The 17,287-nt window shown below is 35.7% G+C and overlaps 1 protein-coding gene across 1 annotated transcript in view; it reads left to right on the top strand.

Annotated features, from left to right (window-relative positions):
- Nek1 (NIMA related kinase 1) overlaps positions 1-17,287 on the top strand; it is a 223,133-nt gene that overhangs the window by 145,072 nt on the left and 60,774 nt on the right.

Raw genomic sequence — 17,287 nt, 5'->3', positions numbered from 1 at the left:
ATAATTTTTGTCAAATTTGGAAGTTTTCAGCCATTATTTCTTTAAATATTTTTGTTAAGCTTCCTCACTTTCTCTCACTTGAAGACTCTAGTTTTCATTTGTTACCTCAGAGCTCATTGATGTTTTTTTCAATTTTTTAGATTCTCTCTTATGTGTATGTTTCATTCTGGGTAATTTCTGTTGGTCTGTCTTCAACAGATGAGTCTTTCTTTTTTTCTGCTGTACTTAATCTACTGTTATTTTCTCCAGTGTATTTTTTCATATCAGATATTATGGTTTTCAGCATCCCTAGATGTTTGGTTGTTCCTATATCTGCTATATCTCTACCTAACTTTTTGGATCATTAGGAATAAAGTTATAAAATCTTTATTAATGTCCTTGCCTGTCCTTGTCTGCTTCAGTTCTAAGCCCATTTTATTGATTCCTTTTTCTCCTCATTGTGGGTCTCAGTCTTCTGCTCTTTTTGGCATTTTTATTGGAAGCCAGGTATTGTGAATTTTACTTTATAGGGCACTAGACATTTTCGAACTTCTATAATTATTGTAGAGTTTTGCTCTAGAACTTAGTTGTTTGGACTTCATTTGACCTATTCATGTCTTATTTTAATATGTGTGAAGTGAGATTAGAGCCCTGTATCTCCTAATGGTAATTGTTTCCCACTACAGAGATAAGATCCCTCTGAGTACTCTATCCATTGCACCAGGAATTAATTGTGAACTAATTATAGGGTTTTCCAATGTGGCTAGTGAGAGTAGTTGCTAATTCATGTCTTGTGTTCCCTGTGTCTTTTGGGGTGGTTCTTTTCCTACTGTATGCAGATTTCTTAAACTTTTCTCTGATCCCTGCTCTGCTGATAATTAAGAGCTACCCTCTGCAGTTCTCCGAAATTTTATTTATAGTTGCCTGGGTCTCCCAAGAGCCCTAGCTCTATCCTCCAAACTCAGTGAGTCTACTGGACTCTGCCTAGGTTCCCCTTTTCTTATCTGCAGCCTGAAATCTATCTCAAGAGAGCAAGCTGGAGCAATCACAGGAATTACCTTATTGTTTCTTTTCTTTCAAGGATTCATTATCCATTGTCAAGTGTCTTAAAACTATTTCTTCACATAATTTTTCTAGTTATTTTGATTATCTAGAGAATAGTATGACTGTAGTAAGCCTGTGCTGATTTTGTTAGACCAGTTATTAGAGGCTATTGCACTAATTTATACAAAAGTTACTGATAACCTTGACCAAGTTACTGAAGGTAATATAGAGAGGAGGACATATTTAAGGGATAATGTGAGGCAGACTTCTGAGGGCTTCATGTGAAACTCTTCTGAGTTTTTCAGAGGAAGAACTTTGAAAAGAAAAATGAGAAACAGGAAAATTAGGAGACTGTGGTTTTATTCATACAAGAAGGAAGCACTTCAGGAAGAAAGAAAACAAATTGAGGGCTAAAAAATGCATACTAGAGGCTTTGTGAGCTTGGTAAAAGTGATGTCATTCCCTTGTTAGAGGTAGCAATAAAATCTAAGAAAGTAGAAAAAGAGAGTTTAGAACCTTTTAAGAAAGCTAAACTATGAAGGAGAACAGAGGCAGAATGGAGTTACTTGATATGGATATAGGGTCATTGCAACCTTATAAAAAAGACTTGAAATTATTTTAAGCTAATTAGAAGGGCAAAGTATATCTCATTTAAACACCTAATGAATGGGCTCAGTGGTAGAACACTTGCCTGGCATGTGTGAGATCCAGGGTTTTATGACCTCAGCACTACAGAAATGAAACAAAAAAATCCTAATTTTGATTGCCATTACAATTAGAATAAAAGCTCAAAGTTGTTTCTCTGATCTACAAGACTCTCCTCTCCCTTGATTTGTACCTTGCCTATTCTGTCCACTTTCTTCTCTCTCACCATGAGCAACTACTCAATGCTAAAGTCTTTTTTTCCTTTTCTTCTTTTTTCTTTCTTTCTTTCTTTCTTTCTTTCTTTCTTTTTTTTTTTTTTTTTTTTGTTGTTGTTGTTTTTGTTTTGCTGGGGTTGGAACCCAGGGCCTTGAACTTGCTAGGCAAGTCATCTGCCATGGATCTACATCTCCAGCACAATTTTCACCTCTTAAGACATGCCAAACTTTCTTTTGCACAGTACTCTTCCCTTTCCTTCTTTCCTGAGTCCTTTACAAAAAGCTTCTTATATCTTTTTGTGGTGCTTTTCTTTATGTTCTTATTTTTCAATTATCACTCCATTTTTTAAAGTCCTCTTTGTAACAGAACTCTTCAAAGGGGTACTGATTTACAATTCTAATTCCATTCTGCCTTAACCAACTTTAACCAGGCTTTTTTCCTTTACCACTCCTCCAAAACAGTTCTTTTCTCAACCATCACCAAAGATCTTCAAATTGATAAGTTTAAAGGCCTTATCTTATGTGTGGATTGCTTTTGATGTACTGGGTCATTGTCCATACATACACACCCTTCTGGAAACTTTCTTCACTTCTCTACCCTCTGTTAATAGTAGACATTTTCTATTATTTTTAAAATCATAGAATATTATTCTCTATAAAGAAGTGATCCCTCAATCCCCAGCACCACAAAAAAAAAAGTGATCCCATACTATGATTTTCTTATATTCCACGTTTCCTTTTAGAATATAAACTTTGACTAAACTTGATGTGTGCTGCATGTTTTGAGCTCCCCATCTTACAGCATAGTTTATGCATTAAAAGTGGTCAATCATTAAATAAGAGGACGAAGACAACTGCCTAGGTGAAATCTCTGGGGTGTTGGGACTGGAGATAATTTACAGTACCTCAGAGGCAATAGTTCATTGCTGGTGTGAAAGGATGGATAGAGGCAAATGAAGAAAATCTCTGCCTTATTTTCTTAATAAAGTAAGAAAAACAATCATGAATAAACCAAAAACACAAGTATTAGGAAATCAATTTATTTCTTCCTTAGAAATAAACAGTAGTTTCCAAGAATCTTGAGTGTTGACACAGGCTTATCTTACACAACTGTTAAGACCTATTTATCAGATGACTGCTAATATAAGTTTTTTGTTTATCTTTTCAGAACTCATTCATATATGTATGTGTATATAGATATTTGTATATATGTGAGCAAAGTTACATAGTTTTCTCCCTTTAACATTATTAGATATAAAATTTATATTATTTTCACATTTCTGGACTTTATTTTTACTACCAAGTATGTCTTATAGTTATTTTCATATCACAACATTAAAAATTCCTTTGTTCTAATATTAGCAAGTTTTTCTTTCTCATAAAGGTGAATGGTATGAGGCTTGGCTGAAGTTATTACAGTAAATAGGGTTCAGTAGCATCTGTCAAAATGTGCTGAGATATTGGGATCAGCAGAAGTCACACATTGACTTAAAGATCAATTTTTAGATATTTGCCCAACACAGAACTTTTAATGAATCTCACAAAGTAGTCCGTTACTTAAAAGAAGAAGTGATAACTGTCCCAATAGATTGGTAGACATATAAATAATATGTAAAAGCAAGGGAACTAACCATCCCAAATAGCCAGTAATACTTCAACAACTGACTCCATTGATACCACAGTGAAGGAAATATCAGAGAAAACTTCAGAAAGCTCATAGTTAAAATGTTGTATGAACTAAAAAGAGATGTAAGGAGTGAAATTAGGAAATACAGGAAGTGAAAGATCACTTTAATAAAGAAATAGAAATTCTGAAAAAGAGCCAAATGGAAATCCTGAAAATGAATGACTCAAAAAACCAAACTAAAAATTCAAAGGAAACCATCACCAGTAGATTATACCACTTTGAAGACTTATTGTCAGGCCTTGAAGACAAGCTATATAATCTTGAAAAGAAAGTTGACCATAAATAAAAGATGTAGGGCTGGGGATATAGCTCAGTTGGTAGAGTGCTTGCCTTGCAAGCACAAGGCCCTGGGTTCAATCCCCAGCACCGCAAAAAAAAATAAAAATAATAAAATAAAATAAAAGATGTTAAGAGGCCATGACTAGAATATTCAACAAATCTGGGATAATACCAAGAGGCCACATTGTAGAATGGGGGTGGATGAAGGCTCTGAAATACAAGCTAAAGGGATATAAAATATTTTCAATGAAATAATACCAGAAAAATTTTCAGACCTTAAGTGTGAGACAGAAATTCAAATACAAAGTCATATAGGACTCCAAATATACAAAAATCACTCCTAGATGCATTATAATGAAAACGTATAACATATAGGATAAGGATAGAATTTTAAAAGCTGCACAAAAAAAGCAGTTGGTCACATTTAGAGGTAAATCAATCCAGATTTCAACTGATTTCTCAATCTAGACACTAAAAGCCAGGAGGGCTTGGAATACTATATACCAAGATCTGAAAGAAAATGGATGCCAACCAAGAATATTAGGCCCAGCAAAATTAAACTCCAGAATTGAAGAGGAAATAAAACTCTCCATGATAAATAGAACCTAAAAGAATTTATAACAGAAAGCCTATACTATAAAACATACTCAGTGCAATATTCAATGAAGAAAAAATAAAATAAAATGAAAGCCAGCATAGAGAGGAATTTCACCAGAGTAGTAGTCAAAGAAGAATCAAGTCCAATTCAAACATTATAAACAAAATGGCAGGAAATAAAAATCATCTCTATAACATTGAATGTAAATGATCTAAAGTATTCAATCAAAAGACATATGTTGGCAGATTGGATTTAAAAACAAGACCCAACAATAGGCCGCCTGCAAGAGATTCACCTCATAGGCAAAGACACCCACAGACTGAAGGTGAAAGAATTAGAAAAAACATACCATTAAAATGGTATTCATAAACAAGCAGGGGCAGCTATATCAAATAAAGTGGACTTCAAGCCAAAATTAATCAGAAGACACAAGGTCACTTTGAACTGCTTAAGAGAATCATACAAGATATAATGATTGTAAATATTTAAGCCCCAGTGGTTCATCTACATACATAAAACAAACCCTTTTCAATATTAAGAATCAAATAGACCACAGTTCAATAATACTGGGTAACTTTAACACATCTCTCTCACCAGTGAATTGCTCATCCAGACATAAACTAAGTAAAGATTCTGCAGAACTAAAAAAATGCTACTAATAATATGAAACTAACACACATCTATAAAATATTTCATCCATCAACAAATGGATTCACTTTGTTCTCAGCAGCACATGGAACATTTTTTAAAATATGTCACAAAACATATCTGAGCAAATACCAAAAAAAAGTTGATATCATTCTTTCATACCATAAGGGAAAGATATTAGAAATCAGTGATAAAATAGAAAACACAAACAGCTCTAACACCTGGAGATTAAATAATACTTTTGAGTGAGGAATGGATAGCAGAAGAAATAAGGGGAGAAATTTTAAAATTCTTAGAAGTAAATAAGAATAGTAATGAAACATATTAAGATCTCTGGTATCTCAAATTATATGTTTGCTGATGACATGATCCTATATTTAGAAGACCCAAAAAAACTCTTACAGAAGTTTCTAGAACTCATAAGTGAGGTCAACAAAATAGGATGTAAGATCAACTCTAATAAATCAATCATGTTCCTATACTCCAATGACAAATTTGCTGAAAAAAAAATGAGGAAAACTGACCCATTCACAATAACCTCAAAAAAGAAATAAAATACTTCAGAGTCAATCTAACAGAAGATATTTAGGCATGGTGTCAAGTATACTCTCAGCAGCTTGGGAGGCTGAGGCAGGAGGACTCCAAGTTCAAAGTCAGCCTCAGCAATTTATTGAGGTTTAGTGAGGCCCTAACACAACTTAGCAAGATCCTTTCTCTAAATATGAAAAAGTGCTGGGGAAGTGCCTCAGTGGTTAAACACCCCTGGGTTCAATTCCTAGTACCAAAAATGAAAAAATAAAATCTAACAAAAGAGGTGAAAGACCTCTATCTGCAATGAAAACTATAGAACACTAAAGAAAGAAATTGAAGAAGACTTTAGAAGATGGAAAGACCTCCCATGTTTTTGGATAGGCAGAATTAATATTGTTAAAATGACCTTACTACCAAAAGCACTATAATGATTCAACATTGTCCCCATCAGTTTTTTCAATGATATTCTTCACAGAACTAGAAAAAAGCTGAAATTCATTTGAAATAAGAGACTCAGAATGGCTAAAGCAATACGTAACAAGAAAAGTGAAGCAGGAGGCATCTCAATACCAGAACTCAAATTACACTCTAGAACTATAGTAACAAAACCAGCATGGTACTAGAACCAAAACAATCATGAAGACCAATAGAAGACACAGAGACAAACCCATATAAATAACAGTCATCTGATACTAGACAAAGGTGCCAAAAACATATGTTAGAGAAAAGATAGCCTCTTTAACAAACAGTCCTGGAAAACTGGAAATCCATATGTAAAAAAATAAAAAGATATTTAATCCCTATATCTGTCACCCTGTCCAAAGTCAATTCAGAGTGAATCAAAGACCTAGAAATTAGACCACAATCCCTGCAATTGCTAGGGGAAAAAGAAAAAAAAAAAGTAGGCCAAATTCTCCAGCAAGAACCAACTTCCTTAACAAGACTCCTAAAGCATAAGAAATAAAATTAAAAACCAGTAAGTGGATAGCATCAAATTAAAAATCTTCTGCATAGCAAAACACAAGAAATAAAATTAAAAACTACTAAGTGGATAGCATCAAATTAAAAATCTTCTGCACAGCAAAAGAAACAAGAGTGAAGAAAGAGCCTGTAGAATGGGTGAATATCTTTGCTACCTGCTCCTCAGGCCCTTAATATTCAGAATATACAAAGAACTCGAAAAACTTAAGATACACCCACACACACCCAAACCCCCAGCCCAATCAATAAATGGGCAAAAGAAGAGACACTTCTCAAATATATGTAAAAATGTTCAATATCTCTAGAAATTAGTGTAAATCAAAACTACACTGAGATTTCATCTCACTCCAGTAAGAATTGTAATTATTAAGAATACAGATAATAATAAATATTGGCAAGGAGGTGGGGAAAAAGGTACACTCAAACATTGTTGGCAGGAGTGCATATTTGTGCAACCACTCTGGAAAGCAGTGTGGCAGTTACTCATAAAACTAAGACTGGAACCACCATGTGATCTAGCTATTCCACTCCTAGGTATATAGCCAAATGGTTTTAAATGAGCTCACTGTAATGTTGCACCCCTGTTTAGTGTTTATAGCAGCACAATTCACAATGACCAAGCTATGGAACCAACCTTGGTGCCCTTCAGCAGATGAATAGATAAAGAAAATGTGGTATATATACAATAGAGTATTACTCAGCCATAAAGAACAGTGACATCATGGCATTTGGCAGTAAATGGTTGAAACTGGAGACTATCATGTTAAATGAAGTAAACCAATTTGCAAAAGTCAAATTTTGAATGTTTTCTCTGATATGCAGAAGCTAATCTAAAATGGGGGGGGGGGGGTAATAAATAGAAAGGAAAAAAAAGGAGAAGGCATTTCATCAAAATAGAGCAAAGATTACTAGAATAGACAAAGGGGGATCGAGGAGGAGGATGAAGGTACAGAAAAAGGGAAAAACAGTGAGTGAATCCAACCAAACATTCGTATGCGCATGCATGGATGTGGTTTGGTGTATCCCAGAATTGAGGATATCCATAGGACACTGATTTTTAGAAGAAGAAACTGCAAATGGATTGAAGAAAGATCAATAGAGTGGAGGGAGGGAATCAGGCAGGGAAGGGGGAAGTGCTGAGGATTGAATTTGAGTGGGTTAATTTCCATACCTTTGTGATAATGTCAGGGTATATCCTAGGGATGTATAAAACTAAAAAGAATTTTTAAAAATTCCCTTGTTTTTTTATTTTTTTTTTTATTTTTTTTTTTTTACGTTTACATAGGGTAATGATGTTTATTATATTTTTCCCCTCCCCCCCACCCCTCCCACCCCTCCCACCCCCCCCACCCCTCTTTTCCCTCTACACAGTCCTTCTTTCCTTCATTCTTACTGCTCTCCTTAGCCTAACTCTAAACCTAACCCTAAACCTAATGCTAGCCCGTCCCACCCCCCATTATATGTCCTCATCCGCTTATCAGCGAGATCATTCGTCCTTTAGTTTTTTGAGATTGGCTTATCTCACTTAGCATGATATTCTCCAATTTCGACCATTTGCCTACAAATGCCATAATTTTATCATTCTTCATTGCGGAGTAATATTCCATTGTATAAATATGCCACAGTTTCTTTATCCATTCATCAACTGAAGGGCATCTAGGTTGGTTCCACAATCTGGCTATTGTGAATTGAGCAGCTATGAACATTGATGTGGCTGTATCTCTGTAGTATGCTGATTTTAAGTCCTTTGGGGATAGGCCAAGGAGTGGGATAGCTGGGTCAAATGGTGTTTCCATTCCAAGCTTTCTGAGGAATCTCCACACTGCTTTCCAGAGTGGTTGCACTAATTTGCAACCCCACCAGCAATGTATGAGTGTTCCTTTTTCACCACATCCTCGCCAACACCTATTGTTGCTTGTATTCTTGATAATCGCCATTCTAATTGGGGTGAGATGAAATCTTAGGGTAGTTTTGATTTGCATTTCCCTTATTACTAGGGATGTTGAACATTTTTTCATATATCTGGTGATTACTTGTACATCTTCTTCTGTGAAGTGTCTGTTCATTTCCTTAGCCCATTTGTTGATTGGATTATTTGTATTCTTCGTGTAGAGTTTTTGAGTTCTTTATAGATTCTGGAAATTAGCGCTCTATCTGAGGTATGGTTGGCAAAGATATTCTCCCACTCTGTAGGCTCTCTCTTCACATTTCTGATAGTTTCCTTTGCTGAGAGAAAGCTTTTTAGTTTGAATCTATCCCAGTTGTTTATTCTTGCTTTTATTTCTTGTGCTATGGGAGTCCTGTTAAGGAAATCTGATCCTGAGCCAACAAGTTGAAGATTTGGACCTACTTTTTCTTCTATAAGATGCAGGGTCTCTGGTCTGATTCCGAGGTCCTTGATCCATTTTGAGTTGAGTTTTGTGTAGGGTGAGAGATAGGGGTTTAGTTTCATTCTATTGCATATAGTTTTCCAGTTTTCCCAGCACCATTTGTTGAAGAGGCTATCTTTTCTCCATTGCATATTGTTGGAACCTTTGTCTAGTATGAGAAAATTGTATTTATTTGGGTTTGTGTCCATGTCCTCTATTCTGTACCATTGATCTACCTGTCTATTTTGGTACCAATACCATGCCGTTTTTGTTACTATTGCTTTGTAGTAGAGTTGAAGATCTGGTATTGCAATACCCCCTGCTTCGCTCTTGCTACTGAGGATTGCTTTAGCTATTCTAGGTTTTTTATTCTTCCAGATGAATTTCATAATTGCTTGCTCTATTTCTGCGAGGTACATCATTGGGATTTTAATTGGAATTGCATTGAATCTGTATAGAACTTTAGGTAGTATAGCCATTTTGACGATATTAATTCTGCCTATCCAGGAACATGGGAGATCTTTCCATCTTCTAAGGTTTTCTTGAATTTCTTTCTTTAGTGTTCTGTAGTTCTCATTGTAGAGGTCTTTCACCTCTTTTGTGAGATTGATTCCCAAGTATTTTATTTTTTTCGATGCTATTGTGAATGGGGTAGTTTTCCTAATTTCTCTTTCTGAAGATTCATCACTTATGTATAAAAATGCATTGGATTTATGAGCATTGATCTTGTAACCTGCTACTTTACTGAATTCACTTATGAGTTCTAAAAGTTTTCTGGTGGAATTTCCAGGTTCCTCTAAATATATAATCATGTCATCAGCGAACAGGGATAGTTTGAGTTCTTCTTTTCCTATTCGTATCCCTTTAATTTCTTTGGTTTGTCTGATTGCTCTGGCTAGAGTCTCAAGGACGATGTTGAATAGAAGCGGTGAAAGAGGGCATCCCTGCCTTGTTCCAGTTTTTAGGGGGAACGCTTTCAGTTTTTCACCATTTAGAATGATATTAGCCATGGGCTTAGCGTAGATGGCCTTTATAATGTTTAGGAATGTTCCCATTACCCCAATTTTTTCTAGTGTTTTGAGCATGAAGAAGGGATGCTGTATTTTATCAAATGCTTTTTCTGCATCTATTGAAATAATCATGTGATTCTTAACTTTAAGTCTGTTGATATGGTGAATGACATTTATTGATTTCCGAATGTTGAACCGACCTTGCATCCCTGGGATAAAACCCACTTGATCGTGGTGCACTATCTTTTTAATATATATTTGTATGCGATTTGCTAAAATTTTGTTGAGAATTTTTGCATCGATGTTCATTAAGGATATTGGTCTGAAATTTTCTTTCCTTGATGTGTCTCTGTCTGGTTTAGGTATCAGGGTGATATTGGCTTCATAGAACGAGTTTGGTAGGGTTCCCTCCTCTTCTATTTCATGGAATAGTTTGAGGAGTATTGGAATGAGCTCTTCTTTAAAGGTTTTGTAGAACTCGGCTGAGAACCCATCTGGTCCTGGACTTTTCTTTGTTGGTAGGCTTTTGATGACCTCTTCTATTTCATTGCTTGAAATTGGTTTATTTAAGTTGTGTATGTCCTCCTCGTTCAGTTTAGGTAGTTCATATGTCTCTAGAAATTTGTTGATGTCTTCAAGGTTTTCTGTTTTGTTGGAGTATAGATTTTCGAAATAGCTTCTAATTATGTTTTGTATTTCACTCGTGTCTGTTGTGATGTTTCCTTGTTCATTCCGAATGTTAGTAATTTGAGTTTTCTCCCTCTTTCTCTTTGTTAGTGTGGCTAAGGGTTTATCAATTTTATTTATTTTTTCAAAGAACCAACTATTTATTTTATTAATTTTTCCGATTGTTTCTTTTGTTTCGATTTCGTTGATTTCGGCTCTGATTTTAACTATTTCCTGTCTTCTACTACTTTTGGTATTGGTCTGCTCTTCTTTTTCTAGTGCTTTGAGCTGTAGTGTTAACTCGTTTATTTGTTGATTTCTACTTCTTTTTTGAATGCACCCCATGAAATAAATCTTCCTCTAAGTACTGCTTTCATAGTGTCCCAGAGATTTTGATATGATGTGTCTTTGTTCTCGTTTACTTCTAAGAATTTTTTTATTTCCCTCCTGATGTCTTCTGTTATCCATTCATCATATAATAGTGTATTATTTAGTCTCCAGGTATTGGAGAAGTTTCTGTTTTTTATTCTGTCATTTATTTCTAGTTTCAATCCATTATGATCTGATAGAGTACAAGGTAGTATCTCTATCTTCTTGTATTTACTAACAGTAGCTTTGTGGCATAAAATATGGTCTATTTTAGAGAAGGATCCATGTGCTGCTGAGAAGAAAGTGTATTCATTCTTTGTTGGATGGTATATTCTATATATGTCCGTTAAGTCTAAATTGCTGATTGTGTTGTTGAGATCTATAGTTTCTTTATTCAATTTTTGTTTGGACGATCTATCCAGTGGTGAGAGAGGTGTGTTAAAATCGCCTAGTATTATTGTGTTGTGGTCTATTTGATTTCTGGAATTGAGAAGGATTTGTTTGACGTACGTGGATGAGCCAATGTTCGGGGCATAGATATTTATGATTGTTATGTCTTGCTGATTTATGCTTCCCTTAAGCAGCATGTAATGTCCTTCTTTATCCCTTATGACTAGTTTTGGTTTGAAGTCCACATTATCTGAGATGAGGATGGATACTCCAGCTTTTTTGCTGTGTCCGTGTGCATGGTATGTTTGTCCCCATCCTTTCACCTTTAGTCTATGGGTGTCTCTTTCTATGAGATGAGTCTCTTGCAGGCAGCATATTGTTGGATTTTTCTTTTTAATCCAATCTGCCAGTCTGTGTCTTTTGATTGATGAATTCAGGCCATTAACATTCAGGGTTATTATTGTGATATGATTTGTATTCCCAGTCAATTGACTCATATTTGTTTTTGACATGATTTGGTTTCTCCTTTATTTGGCTATTCCTTTAGGCTAGCGCCTCCTGTTGCTGATTTGCATCGTTGTTTTTCATCTCTTCCTCATGGAATATTTTGCTGAGAATGTTCTGTAATGCTGGCTTTCTTTTTGTAAATTCCTTTAGCTTTTGTTTATCATGGAAGGATCTTATTTCATCGTCAAATTTGAAGGTAAGTTTTGCTGGGTATAAGATTCTTGGTTGGCATCCATTTTCTTTCAGGGCTTGGTATATGTTGTTCCAGGCCCTTCTAGCTTTTAGGGTCTGAATTGAAAAATCTGCTGATATTCTTATTGGTTTCCCTCTGAATGTAATTTGATTCTTTTCTCTCGCGATCTTTTAAATTCTGTCTTCATTTTGTATGTTAGGTATTTTCATAATAATGTGCCTTGGTGTGGGTCTGTTGTAATTTTGTATGTTTGGAGTTCTATAAGCCTCTTGTACTTGGTTTTCCATTTCGTTCTTCAGATTTGGGAAATTTTCTGTTATTATTTCATTGAATAGATTGTTCATTCCTTTGGTTTGTTTCTCTAAGCCTTCCTCAATTCCAATAATTCTCAAATTTGGCCTTTTCATGATATCCCATAGTTCTTGGAGATTCTGTTCATGATTTCTTACCATCTTCTCTGTTTGTTCAACTTTGTTTTCAAGGTTAAATATTTTGTCTTCAATGTCTGAGGTTCTGTCTTCCAGGTGTTCTATCCTATTGGTTATGCTTTCTATGGAGTTTTTAACTTGGTTTATTGTTTCCTTCATTTCAAGGATTTCAGTTTGGTTTTTTTTCAGTATCTCTAACTCTTTATTGAAATGATCTCTTGCTTCCCGTATTTGGTCTTTTAACTGTTGATTGGTGCGATCATTTAATGCCTGCATTTGCTCTTTCATCTCCTCCTTCAATGCCTGCATTTGCTCTTTCATCTCCTCATTAGCTTCCCTGATCGTTTTAATTACGTACATTCTGAACTCCCTTTCTGACATTTCTTCTGCTGTGCTGTCATTGGGTTTTATTGATGTAGTATCTAGGTTTGTTTGGGACATTTTCTTCCCTTGTTTTCTCATAATGGTCAGTTGTCAGTGGGACCCTGAGATATTGCAGTTTTCCACTATTGGCTTATAGTGTCCCAGTAGATTTCCAGTGTATCACCTCCCAGCCTTCAGTAGCCTGATGTCTTGGAGGAATCTGATAAAGCAGCTCATTCGAAGAATACTGCCCCTAGCCCCCTACTGGTTCCACGTTTTGGAACTGGCTCTGTGCGGAAATGCTCTCACTGTGGGCCTGCACCGTGCAGCTGGCCGTGTGGGAAGAGCCCACTGCCGGAGTGTGGAAGACTACCTTGGGAAGACTCAAGCTGCCCTGCCCGGCTCTGCTAAGCCACCTCTATCTGGGCCTGCCACCCGGGCTGAGCTTTACCCAGTGGGCAGACTCACCCGTGGCTCCACTTCAGTCCGAGTCTCTCAATGCCTCCCCTTCTTAACTCCTGGGTTGTGGAGCGACTGGAAGTGCAGTCTCCCTCTAGGCCGCCATCTTGGATCGCCCCGTGAAGAGAGCCCGCAGCCGGAGTGGGCAGAGCCGCCTGAAGAGGTCTCCGGCTGCCCTGCCCTTATCCCTGAGGCTGATTGCAGATCGAGACTCTCCGCTGGTTCTTTGCAGGAGTACACTGCACTGCAGCAGCTCTGGGACTCGGAGCCTGCTCTGTTCAGACAGGCTCTCACTAGCGGGCCAGTTCCGTTCCGAGAACCTGGAGAAGCTGGCTGTGTGGGCGGGGCCCACCGCCGGAGTGCGCAGGACTGCCTGTGGATGACTCTAGCTGCCCTGCCCGGCTCCGATAAGCCACCTCTATCTGGGCCTGCCACCCAGGCCGAGCTTTACCCAGTGGGCAGACTCACCCGTGGCTCCACTTCAGTCCGAGTCTCTCAATGCCTCCCCTTCTTAACTCCTGGGTTGTGGAGCGACTGGAAGTGCAGTCTCCCTCTAGGCCGCCATCTTGGATCGCCCCGCCCCTTGTTTTTTTTACAACTGTGTAACATTTCATTTATATTGCCATACATAATTTACTTTTGCCAGCATTTTATTGTGAAAAATGTCAAACATATAACAAAATTAAAATAATTTCACAATGAATATCATATACCTTCCATTTAAATTCTGTTATTAACATTTGACATTTACATTATCAGTATCTATCCTTTTATCCATCAATGAGTCTTGTCATATTTTTTGATACAGTTTAAATTGCCAACATTAGTACACTTTTCGCTAATTCCAATCATATAATTATTTATTGGAGTTCAATATTTGTTCAGAAGTTTTTCTCTTTTTATGTTAAATTTGTGAACAGTGAAATATATACATCATAAATGTACACTTGCTGTTTCAACAAATGCTTACAGATTCAAAATCTAAATCCCTATCAAGATAGAGAACGTGACCATCACACCAAAATATTTAATGTCTCGTCCCAGTTGGTTTTTGCCCCTAGCCTCTCAGAGGCAACTTTTTTTCTGTAATTTTTTTCTACCTTAGATTAAATATTTTTGTTCTAGAATATCATAAACAGAACCTAAAAGTTTGTGTTCCTTTGTGTCCAATTTCTTTCACTCAGCAAGCATAATGATATTTGAGAATCATCTGTGTTTCTATTGTTAATAGTTTTTAAAATCTGTTTTCTTTGATATTTATATAATCACTTCTGCTTTTGTTTAACATTAGTTGTCCATTTTTTTTTTCTTTAGTATTGGGAAGTGAATCTAGGGGTACTCTATCCCTGAGCTACATCCTCAGCCCTTTCTTTTATTTTTAAAATTTTGATACAGGGTCTCTAAGTTTCCCAACCTGGCCTGCAATTTAGCAATCCTCCTCCTCAGCCTCCAGAGTAGCTGGGATTATAGGCATGCACCCCAATGCCTGGCAGCAGGATATACCTTTATCCTTACTTTTCCCTCTTAATCTGTTTGTGTCTTTATATTTAATGTGGGTTTCTTATATGCAGAATATTGTTGGGTTTGCTTTTTAAATATCGTCTTAGAACATTTTGCTGGTATTTTTATACCACTTACAAGCAATATAACTTCAAGTATACCATTTTGCTATTTGTTTTCTGTTCGTACCATCTATTTTTCTTCCCTGTTCCCTTTCTATCTTCTTTGTGCATTTGTTGATTAGTTGAATATCTTTTATAATTCTGTTTTATCTCTGACATTACTTCTAATTCATTGTCCTATGTTAGTGTTTACTTTAGAGTTAGTTGTATCTTTAATATCATGATCTATTTTTAAGTTATTTATTATACTTCAAATATAATGTAAGAACATTATAGTAGTAATTATAACAGTATTTATTCCCTCCCAGTCTTTGGGCTTTTGTTTTGGGGTTTTGTTTCTGTTGTTGTTTTTACTTGTAGTATAAATCCCATATCTCATAGTCATCTATCCTTTAAAGTGATTTAAATAATAAAAGTTTGTCTCTATCATGTTCTCTCCTTTTCCAGTGTTATTTATTCTTTTGTGTAGAGCAAATTTCTGTCAGTCATTTTTCTTCTGCCTGTAGGACTCCCTTTAAGAGCTCTTACCATGCAGCCCCGCTAGTGATGAATTGTTTCAGCTTTTATTATGTGTTTGTAAAAACTTTACATTTTGCCTTCCTTTTTTGCAAAATTCTAATTCGTTGTTATTGTTGTTATTGTTTTTAGTACTTTAATGGTATTTCCCACTGTCTGTTTTACTTGTGATGGGAAGTCTGTAATTCTTATTCTTAGTTTTATTGCTCTGAGTTGTGTCTTTTTTTTCCCCCTGCTTTTCAGATTTTTCCCTATAACCTTGTTTGTAGTGAAATTGATCATGATGCCCTTGATGTCATTTTCATCATATTTCTTTTGCTTGAGTTTTGTTGTGCTTCTTGATTTATGAGTTTATAGTTTTCATCACATTTAGAAAATTCTTGGGCATTAGTTTTTTCCAGGTTTGGGTTTTTGTTGTTCTTGTTCTTGTTTGTTTTGGGGGGTGGTTCTTCCCTTCTTCACTATTGATCTTGTTAATATCTTCCTTATCTCTGATTACCATAGCCAGTCTTTTCTCTAGGTTGTTAAATATATGGAATTCAGTTATAATGACAATTACAAATGTTCTTGTCTACTAAATAGTTGGTTTCAATTGACCAACTTTTATTTTTCCATTTTATCATAGGTTGTATTTTGCTAGAATGATTTTCGGGGGCCAAATATTGTAAATTTTAATTTGTGGTACTATGTATTTTTGTATTCCTATAAATATTCTTGACCTTTGTTTTGGGACAAAATTTAGTTACTCATGAATAACTTGACCCTTTTAGGTCTTGCTTTTAAGCTCTGTTAAGTGGAACAGAGCAGTGTTTATTACTAATCTTGCCCCTTAGCTAAGTCAGCAACCTTTCTGAATAATTTGCCTGATGCCTTGTGAATTGTAAGTAGTTCTAAGCTTAGAAATAGGAACTATTTCTGGCTCTGTAAACTCCCAATTATTATTCCCTCTACTATTATTAGGTAGTCTTTTCTCTAGATAACAGTAATTTCCTTACGTGTGATATACTGATGTGCTTATCACTGCTCAGCTGAAAACTTGAAATGACTTTTTACAATTTTCCCAAATTCTCTTTATGTGTAACTTTCTACTTTTCAGTACTCTTATCTCACAAACACTAGCCATTTTGGCCTCCCTAGGCTCTCAGTTGTGGCCTCCTCAGCTCAGAGAGACTATTGATTCCTTTGGGTTTTCTCTCCCTGCATTTACAGGGTTGAACTTTATGGTTTTCTTTTCTTTTTTCTTATGAACATTCAATTACGTTGCTTCTTAAAGATTCTTTCCTCCCCATTGCATTGCTTTGCCACCTTTGTCAGATATCAGATGACTTTAAAGGTATGGTTCTGATTCTCTGTTTAAACAACCTTTTAAAAATTATTTCCTAATTGAAGTCATGTTGATTGTACAAAACTGAATATTACCTGCTATTTTGCACGTACTTATTTTCATGGAACTGGTACAAAAAACAGTATCAACCTATACAGGTTACAATTATACAGCCTGTATAACTTATGCCCCACAATATTTTATATCCTGTGTGTAACTTCTAGATAACTATATACTTCATATTTTACTACTAAATGTTCCAGTGACTCAAACTTCAATAGATTTTCTATATTTTGCATCACTAAATTTTGTTAAATTAATTTACCCAAAATTGTTATTGTCAAAAAATGTTCATTGCCTACCTGATGTCTTTTTGATTTAATTTTTTTCTCTTTAAGCAATCACTTAGATAAAAGATCCCAAAATCTACCAGTGCAGATTTATTATTTTTATCATTGAAAATT

This window comes from Sciurus carolinensis, chromosome 4 (assembly GCF_902686445.1).
Source record: "Sciurus carolinensis chromosome 4, mSciCar1.2, whole genome shotgun sequence".
In the NCBI taxonomy this organism is placed as follows: Eukaryota; Metazoa; Chordata; class Mammalia; order Rodentia; family Sciuridae; genus Sciurus; species Sciurus carolinensis.
The sequence above is the reverse complement of the archived record's forward strand: the minus strand, read 5'-3'. Positions and strand labels throughout refer to the sequence as shown.